We start from the raw sequence: 14,639 nt of genomic DNA, 5'->3' as shown, positions 1-14,639 counted from the left end.
TGTTTGGACTCTTCACATAAGCAAGTAAAAAAAGTTGTATTGTTAATAACAAAGCTCATAGAAATAAAGGTTGATTGCGGTTGTTCCCTTTCAATCAGTAAGGTGTACTTGGGAAATGTCCAAACATTATCAGGTTTGTCCTTACAGAGCAAGGCATATCTAAATCAATGATCATGGTTGGTTTTGTTGGAAGTGTGCTGTCTGCATCTACTTTATATTGGGTAATTTTAACCACGTATCTCTTAAAAAGACTCCTGCCCAAACAGGCGGGATAAGGCTTTTGACTTTTGTTATGGGTCAGTTAAGGATGCTTTAAATCTCTCCCACTTCCAAATTTTGGCTCTGCGGACCATAACTGTGTTCATCTTCTGCCCATCTACACAACTGTTTTGAAGAGGGAAAAAATGCAGACTAGGGAGGTAAAAGACTGGACCAGGGAATTTTTGCTGTCTTTACAAGAATGTTATGAGTGCACTGACTGGGAGATGTTTCAGCAGTCCTGTGACGATCTAGATGAACTGGTGGATGTTACATGTTCCTATGTTGCTTTCTGCAGGGACATGATCATCCGAACAAGAGGGTTCAAATTTACCCTAACAATAAACCATGGGTCAACAAAGTAGTGTAATCTGCATTGCAGATAAAGAAACTTGCTTTTAAAAATGGGGGACACGTCTGACCTGCACATAGCTACCAAAGAGCTGAAAATAGGAATTTTAAGAGCGAAACAAAACTTTAAATCAGATCTGGAGAGGAAAATGGCTGCAAACAACCTTGGCTGAGCATGGTCGTGCATGAAGACCATTGCAGGCCTCCAGAAGAAAACAAAAAGCATTCAAGTCACTTCAGATTGTTTTGATTCAGACACTACTTTTGCCAATACTCTTAATTGCTTTTATAATCGTTTCATTTTAGAAATGAAATTCAAGAATTGAGTCTTAAACTTCGGGAAAATCAGTACTTCATTATAAAACCAAAATGATGTTGAAAAAGTGAATATCTGCGGGCGCATTTTAAAAATATTGTGCAAAAGAGCTGAGCCAAGTTTTTAATTTCATTTTTAATAAATCTTCAGAGACACAGCATGTTCCCACAGTCTGGAAAGATGCTGCTGTGGTCCCTGTACCTAAAATAAACACTCCAAAAACCCTTATAGATTTCAGACCTGTGGCTTTAACTTCTATTTTAATGAAAATTTGTGAACAAATTGTGCGGCCTGAAATTTTAAGACACACTGAGCACGTCCTTGACCCGCTGCAGTTTGCCTACAGGCCTCACAGAGGAGTGGAGGACGCCTCACACACTCTGCTCAATTTGCTTTTTAAACACTTAGACGGGAAGGGCTGTCATGCTCGGCTTTTATTTATTGATTTCTCATCTGTTTTTAACACAATTCAACCTTACATTTTAACCCGTAGGCTTTTAAAACATTTTAACCTAAGTTTTAATCTGGTGGGCTGGATTTTAGATTTTCTAACAAACAGGACACAAAGAGTCAGAGTGAATGGATATTTTTATCAGATAAAGTTTGCTCTTCCACACTTACCACAAGGGTGTGTGCTCTCTCATTTGTTTTTTATCCTTTATACAAATATGTGTCAGAGCTCATTTAAAGATAGGATAATTTTAAAGTACCTGGATGACTCTGTGATTGTGAGTCTGTTTCAGGCAAATGAGAACAGCCATGAACTGTTGAGCATTTTAAGAGGTGCAAGGAGTCATTCCTCCAACTTAACATATCCAAAACCAAATATATGGTCATTGATTTTAGAAAACTTGCCCACACACACAGACACATTTATCAAAGGTCAAACTGTGGAATGTGTGCAATCTTATAAATACCTTGGGACTATTGTTTACTGCAAACTTTGAAGCAAACAGTGAAGGCTTGTGCAAAAAGGGGCACCAGCGTTTGTACTGCTTCAGGAAAATGTCTTATTTTCATATTGACAAAACCATGCTGACACTATTTTATCATGTAACCTGTCTTTGAAGGATAGAAACAGACTGAGTCAGGTTGGTTTCAAGGCAGGCCACTCAACTGAGACTGCCCTCCTTGCTGTCTCTGAGCAACTTCACACTGCTAGAACCGCCGCTCTCTCCTCTGTCCTTATCCTTCTAGACCAGGGGTCGGCAACCTTTTTGACAATAAGTGCCAATGTGAAATTTGCTTGTTAATTAGTGTGCCATATCAACATTTTTTTATATTTAGTTTTATTATTGAACCACATTAATATTTCCAACAGACATGTCATTTTATTCCATCCATATTGGCTATATATAGAACAACACTTTAAAGAAACATGTTTATCTCATTATGATTGCAATAATAAGTTTGTCATTAACCCCACCAACCACACTCATATTCAGAATTGCGAAAGCTTGCTTCAGTCGCATTGTTTTGGCAGTGTCAAAGACTTTGAGAGAGTTTGCTTCCCATACCTGGACACTGCACGTTTGATTGATTCTCCCTTGTCTGCCTGATCCTTGAAACTTCTTTCGTGCTTTCTCAAAGTTTCGCTTCACACTGGACGATCGGCACACAACATTTTCAAAACATAACGTGCACACAGCACGGTCCTTATGAAAAACAAAGCCATAGTCTTCTGCCCATGAGGGCTGAAATGCCCGTACCTTCGTTTTTATAGCTAGCGGGCATGCCATCACCAATACACCTGAACGGCTGCACTTCACGGAGATTCATGTGGGAAAATGCGAGCAGCGTGTCTCTGGCTCTGCACTCTCCCTGCTCTCATCCTATCTCAATGACGGCACTAACCGGGTAACTTGGAGAGGATCTGTGTCCGAACCTTGTCCTCTCACTACTGGGGTCCCTCAAGGTTCCGTCCTGGGTCCCCTCCTCTTCTCTCTGTACACCAACTCTCTCAGCTCTGTCATTCACTCACATGGCTTTTCTTACCACAGCTATGCTGATGACACCCAATTAATTCTCTCCTTTCCCAAATCTCAAACACAGGTAGCAGCACGAATCTCTGCCTGTCTGACTCCACTAACATCCCCCAGTGGATATCTGCACACCACCTGAAAATCAACCTTGACAAGACTGAACTACTTCAGTCATAGTCATGATCAGACATCATCGATAAATAATAATTTTAAAGTGTATATATATTTCATTAAACACTGTCTTTAGTTTTATAATATAAATCCCACAACTTAAAAGTCGGTTTGACAATTGTATGTCAAGATTTGTCTGTTTTATATTTGAACACATAACATTGGCAGATTCTGAGGCCACAAGATAGGGAGATTTTTTTTCTAGATCCCCTCCGTTGCACTCGCTGGAAACCATTCAGGTTTTTTAGGCGCAGTTTCATTACATCTGGGCAGTGGTAGTTCGGTTTTAGACCACTTGTCTATTTTTTTTAATCTATGGCTCTGTTTTATTTAAACTAAAATATGGGATATTTCATATTTGATTCAATGCATTAAACAGAACCATGGATGACACTTATCAGCGGGGCTGTTCGCTTCTCCCCATTATGACTTTTATTTTGAAAAAGCTGTTGAATTGTACTTTTTCTTAACTTTCACATACATTGTGTTCCCAGAAACATTGCTCAGATCTTGTCCCCTGGGCCTTGGAGGACTTTTGGTGTGGATGATGTTCAGGTTAGATATTTCTTAATTATTTCACTGAACAGTAACATTTTGTTGTCATTCCTTTATTGAAATGTGTGTGTCTTTTCACACCACAGGGCCTACCAAAGCAAGGTCTATCAAACAACTGTGGGGTGTTTGTTTTGATGGTAAGATGCTGGGTATTCAGTATATAATATAGAAGTCCTATTTTCTGTTATTAATAACATATGAAAATGTATAATGCTTGCAGCTTGCTACGCATTCCATTGTTATTGCTCATTCTTGGTCTTCTTTATCATTCCTCTGGACACACTACCATTTGCAACTCATTTTAAACTACATGAAAGATTCATACACCAAACTCATGCAGAGTTGATGTGACATCCTTTTAGTTTTGTACATCCAAAAATTATATTCCTGGGGGATTATTATTTTTCAATAATCATAATTACATCACAACAACCTACTATTTCTTACTTTACAGTATGCTTTGTACATCGTGACAAAAGCGGAATGTGATTTCACTGAGGTATGTATAAATAAGTATTTGAAATATATTGTTAGTGGATACAAGGCTTTTCAAGATACATGTTGACCCATCTGGTTGTGTGATTTGATTTTTCAAGACGAACATGCAGCAAATTCTGCGATGGTGGTGCCTAGTTCTCCTTCAGAACTTCAGAGGCTGTCGTATGATGAATCGTACAGTGTTAAACCAGTCTAAAGATTATACTTTTAACCCCTCCACCTAAAATATTTTTCAGGATGTAGAAGTCCCCCCCCCCCAAAGAAGCGTGCCACATAAGCATCCAGCTCTGCAGGATCAGATACTATATAGGCTACTAGCTTATGTAAGGTTAATGCTTGAACACACACCCCTACAGGTTTTAGTTTTATGATGTCACTGATGCTCTGTGGCTGCCATATTTCCATTTCAATGTATTTTTCAACAAATTCCACAAACTATATATAGCCTACCCTTGCCTGACCTCCTGCACTACTAATTTTATCATTTAGTTACATTACTTAATGATTAAATCTATTTTCTTTCTAGATAATGCAGAAAAAAACCAACAAGGGGACGTGGGGACTGGGAGCTTGGTATGTAGTATAATGTCTGCGAGGCTGAAGGCTTGATGCATAGCAAGATATAATTGTTGTGATGACTTGTTGAGTAGTTATAGATATCCCTTAAGTAAAAGGGGTTCTTGTTTATAAGGTTTTAGTGTTATTGTGAAAGTGTGGTGAAAATTGTGTTGATCTTTCAATGAACCCCTATATTCTTAAACTTTATTTACCCTATTTACCTAGGACTTTGAAGAAAAAAAATCAAATGTGCAGTGCAGATGACAGGAAGTTAAAGAAATGGAAAGGGAGCAGAAAACAAAAGGGAGGGCAGTGGCTGGAAGAAAGTGGTAGAAGTAGAACAAGAAGTGTTTCTATTTTAGGTTTTCATTCACACGCAAATATTTCCTACATGAAAATGGCAGATTCTTGAGGTGCACTGGTGACCTCACAGCAACAGCCGAAGTTGTTACTGAGCTAAACTTCTGTAATTTCTATCGACTTATACTTCAGGTAGGTGATCAGGACACAATTATTTACAACTAAAGTAAAACCCATTAAAGCATGTAGGAATCTCAATTACAACCGTCTGTAATTACAACACAATTTTTGAGAAACATTACTGCCTTATTTAAAGTTTCAATTAAAGAAAGTAAATCAAACTAACCAGCTTTTGTAACGGAATCTTACATTTATTTAACCCCAAAATACTGTGTTCCATGACTATATTAAACCCTGTCTAATTTATCAATTTCATTAAATCCATTAAGCACTGAACTCATAGATAATCCTCTTTTTGTCATGAATAGTGTCCTTGTATTAAACTGTCAAAGCCTTTAAAAACCTTTGTGTTTTTAATGGTTTTCTCTAAAAAGTCTGAAAGGCAACCCAAGATATGTTCTGGGACATTTTTTACTATGTACAGTATGTTGGAAGCAAGTAGTAATAGTAGGCATTGTTCAGTTTGACTTTGTGATGTTACTGTCTTACTGCAACTGTGAATAAACATCAAACAATGATGATGTGATCTGGCTATCAGCTTACAGTATTTTCTTTGATATGGTAGGTTTTAGGGCTAGAATATCTGCAAATGAAGGTGAAGTGTACCAAATGTCACCAATGATGAGGAATAAGCTTTTACAGTTTTTGAATCTGACTAATTAAAAGCAGGACTGGAACATAACGGAGCTTGCTCAAGATGACACAGGCTCCCAATGGCACAATGGTCAAAATATATCCAGGTATTACAAATCAATCTCATAAAGTTACCTGAACCCTGTTCTTCAAAATAAGGGTTATAATACATTTTTCTGGACAAATTTGCTACTTAACAGCCAGAGGGTCTAGAAAGTGCCTAAAAACAACAAACTCTTGTGGAAAACTTCTTTTGGCTTTGGCAGGAGATAAGATGACCGCTGGAGATACCCCAAATACACATCTGTCAGTTGTAACTATGCTAACAGAGAGGCTCACTAGCCTTAGAGCTAACTCAGCTATCCACATTGGCAAAAACTTATGGTAAACTTAGGAAAATGGACACTAGTGATGTCATTTCGATGCTAAGTGTGGCTGATAAGCGAGAACATGCAGAATCCCCAGCAATGACCTGCAAAAATCACAATTATTTCTCACCCTAGAGTGTAACAACTTTGTGTTTTAGGTCATGTGCCACACTTCGAACTCTTACAAAATAGATGAACTGCAAGCTGCCACTCACACACTGGTTCAACACAGACATACATCATTTTTCCGCTGTAATGTCATATGGCCGAAGGTTAAATGCAATATATTATCTACACGTTATAAACTTATACATATTATAATATAACAGTTCTATTATAACCATGAATAATATTAATAAACAATCTATGCTACCATCGATATGGATGTTTTTACAGGTCAAAGGTCACCCGAGGAAGTATCCTGGATGTCACATTAACAAACCAAGCTGCAGTGCCTACACACCAAAGCTTTGTTAAACCGCCTTTGGGACAAAATCATATTACTGCGAAGTGCGTGAACTGTGATAAAAATCTCAAGATAAGCAGATTATGCATGCACGTGAATGTTCTCAGTAAAATATTGTGTATGCAGCACCATTGACGAAACAACATCTATGTTTTTCCATGTCCTTGAGGAGCCCCTTGAACCACAACAAGGGCCCCTTGTGTGGCCCCTCACTGGAAAATATAACGCTGAGGCTGAGAAGCAGCTAACGCAAGGAGTTGTGGTAACACAGGCAGGGATGCAGGTAAAGATACAGCCACACACACTACACATTATTCAAGCTTCACTTACTGGGAGGCTATCAGCAGGAAATACTTCAAAGTCAAGAATCATAGAAGCGAGTGAAAGAGAGAGTGAGAGAGTGGAAACAGAATAAAAGATGGAAACCCTCTCTGGGTCTATAACAGACGTTTGACTGCCTTCATGATCAACAAAGAAAAATGACCAGGTTTTCAACGGTTTCTATCTGACAGCCATTTGTAATCCTTCAACTGGTTCACTATAAAACTTGAACGAGCGAAAGTGGGGGAAAAGACACAGAGTTTAATCAACTTTCTATCTTCTTTACTCCATAAACGCAGTTTTACCTTTCTGCAGAGCCCCTTCCGTTCACTTTCTTGGTCAGTCAGCTCGAGGAAACATCGTTTACTCTTATTTACTCCGAAGCGAACTGAAGCGACTCCTTCGGCTGCACTGAACCTCCTTTTACACCAACCCAATTCTCTGCTGCTGCTCACTTTTGGCTTTCGCTGCGAGTTCGAATCCTTTTTTCCCGGAAAAGGAACCTCTTCGCTGCCACAAAGACTTCGTCTTTCCCCGCAAGTTTCATGCTACACTGTAAAGAGGAAGCGGTGTGGGAGAAATGGCAGGAAGTTCCCCCTGCCTGGTCTGCAGAATGAGAAGAATGTCCCCCCCGCTCTTCCCCCTTTTCCCCCCCTCTTCCTCAAGCCAACGCAACTGGAAGAAAAAAAATGGATCAGAGAAATCCCTTCTCCAATCTTCCTCGCTTTTAAACTCACAAACGTAATTATGATGAACAAAACTAGCCCATGGAAGTAACCAATACATCAGCAAACTATTGATACGTTTGAGCACTGCATTTGTTATATTATCAACACAAATTGGTCGTTCTTTTGAGCCCATGTGTCACAGCCATCAACTCAGAAAAAGATGAAAAATAACAAAGGTCTTTTATGAGTTCCAGTAGACACTTGTAACTCTGCAGCCAGGGGCGGATTTCACGGGGGACAGGGACATATGTTCAGTGTCTGGAAGGCTTCATAATTTTGTGGACTTTTACACATTGACAGCCAAATATCAGAGATCTGCTTTTTCAGGAAAACAAAATCTAATCAGGCATATTATTTGCTTTAGCGCAGTTAATGGGTGCTGCGTCTCTACTGCTAGTCTAATATACTGCTACTGTAAAAAAAACGTCACAGCAGGGGTCCTTATACAAGTAAGTATAAGGACCCCAGTAATATCAATGCAAGTTGATATAAGAAAGTAATAAAGTGCTTATGGAAATGTTTCACGAATGTGTCATCAGACAAAGGCAACTCAGAGAGAGGAGCTGAGCACAGACAGGCAGGGACAGTCAGACTGAGGCATGGAGTCTCAGGTAAGTTTGTTAGTTTTTGTCTCAGAGTTATGATGTAAAGCCCTCTCGTATTTAAACTTGTAAAAAGTAAAGACATTAGTATTGTTGTTGTTTTGAACTGTGTAGTTATCAATATGGAAAACACCTAATTTATATTCTAGGAGACAGACTGTTCAGGTCACCGAGAATGGTGAAAGGGTCAGATCCAGGGAGAGAGTCAGGTGACAGCGGCCCTATTGCAGTTGCCAGCACCAGCACCAGTACCAGCACCAGCACCAGCACCAGTACCAGCACCAGCACCAGCACAGAGAATAGGACCAGAGGCAGCAAAGATCATGACAACCCTATATACAGTATATATACAGTATATATTACTATACGTACTACAAAATCGAAATCAAAGACATGAAATAAGAGACCAATAAGAACACGTTAGCAATAAAACAAAGACTTACGATAAAAAAAATCATAAAACTAGCAAAAGGTATAAAATATGTTTACAAAAATAAGAATAAAGACAATGGTGTTGAAAAAAAGAAGATAAAATTAATTAAAATCAAGATCATAGAAATAGGTGTTAAGTTGTTTCTTAAAACAATCAACAGAAGTAGCTTGTCTGTGTGGTGGGAGTTTGTTCCAAACCTTTCGTGCATAGCAACAGAAAGCTGCTTCCCCAAACTTTTAATGTTCATTTTTGGGATATTGAGCAAGCCCGCAGTAGAAGACCTGAGGGAAAGGTTTGGAACATATTCCGATAAACAGTCAGAGATGTATGAGGGTGGTGTACCATTAAGAGACTTAGAAAGAAGTAAAATCATTTAAAAATTAATCCTCAGTGTTACTGGAAGCCAGTGTAAAGACACTAAAACCGGAGGAATGTGATTTTTTCCCCTATTTCTCGTTAAAACCCTGGCTGCTGAATTTTCTACAAGCTGTAGTCGATCAATGTAATAAATCAAATTAGGCAAAACATAAAGAGCAAGTTGCTGTAAATTTATCAGAGAGCTTTGTCCATAAACATACATTTATTAAACAACCATCCTAACTACTTCGCATCCTCTCCATATTTGTCCAGTGGCTTCACAAGCCTGCCTGTGGAGGTCATATGTACTGGAGTCAGAGTCTGTGGCGCAGTAACTGAAAGTTTAACAGGAAGTGGATTCGGGAGCAGGTGGGTTCAACTCTCCATCACACTCAAAGTGTCCCTCTCCACTTGTCTCAGAGGCCTCTGGAACATCCAGGAGGGGTCTCAGATGGCGATGATTCTTGCATAGTTCTCCTCCATCCCTCTGGACAACAGTAAGTATGACCTTGATGAGTCCCAATCTTTAATGACAGTAGCAGTTTTTGTCCATCCTCGTTTGTTGGCCAGCATCACAGCAACGCTGATTCCAGACTTCAGTTCTGGCAGAGGTTCAGAAATAATGTCTGCTGTTATAGGCATGCCCACAGCTCTTTTTTGTTAAATTATATTTTTGGGGTTTTTGGCCTTTATTGCGATAGGACAGAGAGAGCAAGCGGTGAAAGGGGGGAAAAGAGAGTGGGGGACAACATGCGGAATCGAACCCGGGTCACTGCAGAGGCGTGTAGCCTTATTGGGACGGCAGCACTGAAGAAAGTTTCGGTCTGTTAGAATTATTCTGGCTGTCTGGACAGCTTTCTTTCTCTCTCAATGGGCTTGAGCATGAGGGCTGGTTGTGATATGTCTGAAATCATACTCCTGAGAAATTTGGATGAAAGCTCTGCCCAAGAATTGGTGACTGCTAGGGACTGAACAGAAAGGAAGGATCCCAGGGATGACCTTCAATCCGATAGACAAAACAGAATTGCAAATGTGAAAATTGCTTAAGCACAGAAAAAGTACAACAAAGGCATTAGTATTCATTTGAGCAAACCCCATCTGGTAAAGATGTTCTTCAGTTTACCTCTAGTGGTTTCACCTGACACATCTCTGAGGTAGGCCATTTCTTTAATACCTTGAAGAACGATCAAGTAGTGTTGTTTATTCAGTTCATTTACTGAATATTTGTTGAATGTCTCTGCATATCTCATGTCACATACTACACCTAGCAAGTTTTCTGCACTTCACAATACTCAATACATACTTTGTGTCCTGCAATATTTCAGGCCTCATCTTTTCTGGCAATACTATTCTGTCATTGCACAACATCAGTTGTTCTGACATTGTATGGTAATGTCTGGAGGTGTAGTAAGTGAAGTAGTAACTGCATATTGAACCACCCTGTCATCATGTAATGTTGGACTATCTGCTGCTCAGTATTGTATAGGCTGTAGGGTTTGATGCTTGACCAAGTCAAGCTTTGTGGATAAGATAGGCAATGCTTGGTGGACTGCTTCCTTTTAGGCCTTTATTTCATTTGTCAGCTCTGACTTTCTGTCTAGAAAGGGTATTTGATATTACAAGAAAAAAATCTTCCCATGGCACATATTCAGCTGTGGGGTTATAGCACATCATATTAACCCTCGTGTTGTTCCTGGGTCGGATTGACCCAGAGTGTATGTGTGTCTGTGTGTGTGTGTGTGTGTGCGTGCGTGCGTGGGATCATCTGCAAGCCCTGGCCGGTCAGGGTTAGGGTTAGGGTGACCCAAGGATTGTCATTATCCAATTCTCCTGGGGTAATTGAGACCAATAGATTGTCATTCTCGATTCTCCAGGGGGGTCATTTAGACCCCCAGAGAGGGCGCTGTGGTGCTCTGTGGGGTCATTTAGACCCACACCTGATTCCAATTGTAATCTAGGGGGGTACATTAGACCCACAGAGAAGCCGGTGGGCCATTCTCCGTGTGCCACCCTCCCGGACCATGGCACGATGTCACGTCAGGAGCGTTTCACCAGAGAACAGGTTCTCCAACAGTTATTCTCCCAGCAACCATCCTCTGAACCCGAAGAGGACTCGAAAGAGCCAGACCGAGAAGCGGACAGACAAGGAGATGGAGAAGCAGACCGAGAAGCAGACAGAAAAGCAGGCCGAGAAGAAGACAGAGAGGACGGAGACGGCGACGACGACGGTGACTACGAAGACGACGACGACGAAGACTACGACCCAGTGGGTGATGCTTCTGCAGATTCGTCATCCTTGGAAGAAGAAGAACAAGGACAAGACCACGGCGACACCACCACCACCACCACCGGACTCGTGGAAAGAGAGACCTTCCCGTCAAGAAACGGGGAAATAACATGGTCCTCGAGGGCGTACGGCCGAGAGGAGGGCCACTGCTCCTCCTCCTCCTCTTCCTCCTCCTCTGCTGCGGCTCAAAGCGGGGTCCCCCCGGGCCCCACGATCCATGCGACGTCCCCCACCGGTGACCTAGCCTCGACGTTCCGCCTGTTCATCACGCCGACGGTAGAGAACATCATCCTGGAGATGACGAATTGGGAGGGTCGTCGAAAATACGGCGACGAATGGAAAGGGATGGACGAGACCGACCTGCGCGCCTACGTAGGGCTGCTGATCTTAGCGGGCGTGTACAGGTGCCGGGGCGAGGCCGCCGCCAGCCTGTGGGACGCAGAGAGCGGCCGGGCGATATTTCATGCCACGATGCCCCTAAAACTCTTCCACATGTACTCCAGACTGATGCGCTTCGACGACCGCGAGACTAGACGCACGAGACGAGCCACGGACAAATTGGCAGCCGTGCGAGAGGTCTGGGACGCGTGGGTGGCGCGGCTACCGCGCCTCTACAACCCGGGGTACATCGGAAGGCCGAGCGGCGGACGCCCAGAACGGAACCAGGGGTTACGGGTAGTGCTCCATGTAATGGAGGGACTGCACGGTCGTAACGTCACGTGCGACAATTACTTCACCTCCTACGAACTCGCGCGGCAGCTCCTGCAGAGGAAGCTCACCGTGGTCGGCACGGTTCGGAAGAACAAGCCTGAGCTCCCGACCGGGCTGCTCGCGATCAAGGGAAGAGAGGTGTTCTCATCCAAGTTCGTATTTAAGCCCACCGCCACTCTGGTGTCCTACATCCCAAAGAAAAACAGGAACGTGGTGCTCCTGAGCACGCGGCAAGCCGAGGCCGACGTCAGCGACCGCGAGGACAGGAAACCGGTCATCGTCCTGGACTACAACCGCAACAAAGGTGGCGTGGACAACCTAGACAAGGTGATCGGAACGTACAGCTGCAGGAGGATGACCGCGCGCTGGCCCCTGGTCGTCTTTCACAACATTCTCGACGTCTCTTCCTACAACGCCTTCGTGATATGGAGAGAGATCAACCCAGACTGGATGCCAGGCAAGCGGAACAAGCGGAGGGTGTTCCTAGAGCAGCTGGGAAAGGCTCTCGTGACTCCGTTCATCGCACGAAGGGAGCGCATCCCCCACACGGAAGCGTCGCCGCGGTTGTGAAGGCTGTAAAAACCGCCGCCGCCGTACAGAGAGTTCTTGACCACGACGCTCGACCCGAGCGTCCGGCCTCCTCCATAGCCCTAGCAGCAGCCCCGCTTGGGGCGAGTAAGAGGAAGAGGTGTCAGATATGCCCCAGGAAAAAGGACTGTAAAACTCACACCGTGTGCCGCGGGTGTAACAAATACATCTGCAAGGGCTGCTCACTTGTCTATTGCCCTATGTGTGCGTCCTAATATGGGGTGGGCTATGTGAGGGGGCCAACAGCCGGTGGAAGCAGGGACAACACAAGGGTTAAAGGGGACATAGCATGCCCATTTTACCACAAGTTGATATGGTTCCTTGGGGTCTTAATGAAATGTCTGTAACATACTTTGGTCAAAATACCACAAGGATCATTTAAAACAGCACCCTTTTTACCCTGTATAAAACAGCCCTCCACAGAGTGACCTGTTTTGAGTGCCTGTTCCTTTAAATGCTAATGAGCCAGCTCCCCTCTCCCCCCATGATTTTAAACGATATAAATTACATATTTTATATGATATAAATTATCAAATATGCATCCCATACTTTGTATTCCCCTTCTGTTGTCCTGGAGTTTTAATGTTCCCAATCACATAATTAAATGTCCCCCTCTGCCCATCCACTACAAGCACACAAGCAGACAGACAGAGAGAGAAAGAGAAAGAGAGGGGGGGTGTGGGGGGGGTCTATGAAGACCATCATTTACCCCCGAACCCCGACATTCAACGGGTACAACAACAAGTGGAGAAAGCAGAATCGCGGGCTGACCTTATATATACAGTCTATGGGGCTGACCAGCGCGGAGAAATGCACGTCCCGTGTGAACAGCCAGGCGGCTGCGCGCTTGAGAACGGCGCTGCGCTGCGGCGCTTCCGCGTCCGGTGTAAACCCGGCGTAACTACTGTAACCCGGCGTACAGTAGTGCTGAACACTGCGGAAGTCTTCCACACAGCTGGCTGTGTGGAAGACCGCTGCGAGGCAGCGCAGCGCCGTTCTCAAGCACGCAGCCGCCTGGCTGGTCACACGGGACATGCATTTCTCCGCGCTGGTCAGCCCCATAGACTGTATATATAAGGTCAGCCCGCGATTCTGCTTTCTCCGCTTGTTGTTGTACCCGTTGAATGTCGGGGTTCGGGGGTTACAGTAGCGCTGAACACTGCGGAAGTCTTCCACACAGCTGGCTGTGTGGCGCTGACACAAATTCCAGCTCACGCACGGGAGAGCGAGCGGTCGCTCCCGAGCAGCTGCTGCAGCCTCCCAGTCCCAACGATCCAGACAAATGCCACATGTGAGTGAATCGCGGGCTGACCAGCGGAGAAATGCTCGTCCCGTGTGAACAGCCAGACGGCTGCGTGCTTGGGAACGGCGCTGCGCTGCCTCGCAGCCTCGCTGCCTCCGGTGTAAACCCGGCGTAACGAGTGTGGGGGGACGGGGGGGGCCAAGACCATGTAGGGAGACTTCCAGTACCTTGTTACGACACAAAACCCAGGAAGCTCAATCGAGTCGCTCAAGCATGACGTTTCTGACTTAGAGGAACTATAACAAAACGCGCGAGTGTTTTTCCCCCAGAGTTTTTGGGTTGGTAGACATGCCAGATACCCACATTAACCTGTAGAAGCACTAACAAAGTGGAATTTGCATGCTATGTCCCCTTTAAGCAAGTTGCCGCTTCTCTCCTCTGTGTCTGGGAGCGATGCAGAGTTTACACTTACACACAGAATGAGATGAAGTGAAAGCAACATGAAAAAGCGTACTGCTAAACCACAAACACAATGTGATTAGTTTTGATGATGACAAAAGCTTTAGGTAAATTCAAGTGTTGGGCTGAATTTGGAGCTAGATGAAGGTCAGATGATCCCAATTCCCAAAACTGAAATCCCAAATCCAGTTTAAGGTTATTATTAAAAACACCTAATAATTCAGATCTGTAGCTTAAAAATGTGGCTAAAATTTAGTAAAATGTGGGTAAAAGT

At 43.4% G+C, this 14,639-nt stretch overlaps 1 protein-coding gene across 7 annotated transcripts in view; it reads right to left on the bottom strand.

The window, feature by feature from the left end:
- The window catches only part of amot (angiomotin), a 31,187-nt gene extending 23,622 nt beyond the window's left edge, over positions 1-7,565 (bottom strand). For 4 of the 7 annotated variants that reach the window (XR_004616138.1, XM_034607687.1, XM_034607690.1 and 1 more), the window contains exon 1: positions 7,263-7,564. The gene's annotated coding sequence lies outside the window, so the exon portion shown is untranslated. Of the gene's footprint in view, positions 1-7,262 lie in introns of all 7 variants that reach the window. The other 3 variants (XM_034607691.1, XM_034607692.1, XM_034607689.1) reach the window with 2 other exon arrangements.
- Positions 7,566-14,639: the final 7,074 nt, after the last annotated feature.

The sequence above is a fragment of the Hippoglossus hippoglossus genome, chromosome 14 (genome assembly GCF_009819705.1).
Source record: "Hippoglossus hippoglossus isolate fHipHip1 chromosome 14, fHipHip1.pri, whole genome shotgun sequence".
Classification (NCBI taxonomy): Eukaryota; Metazoa; Chordata; class Actinopteri; order Pleuronectiformes; family Pleuronectidae; genus Hippoglossus; species Hippoglossus hippoglossus.
The sequence above is the reverse complement of the archived record's forward strand: the minus strand, read 5'-3'. Positions and strand labels throughout refer to the sequence as shown.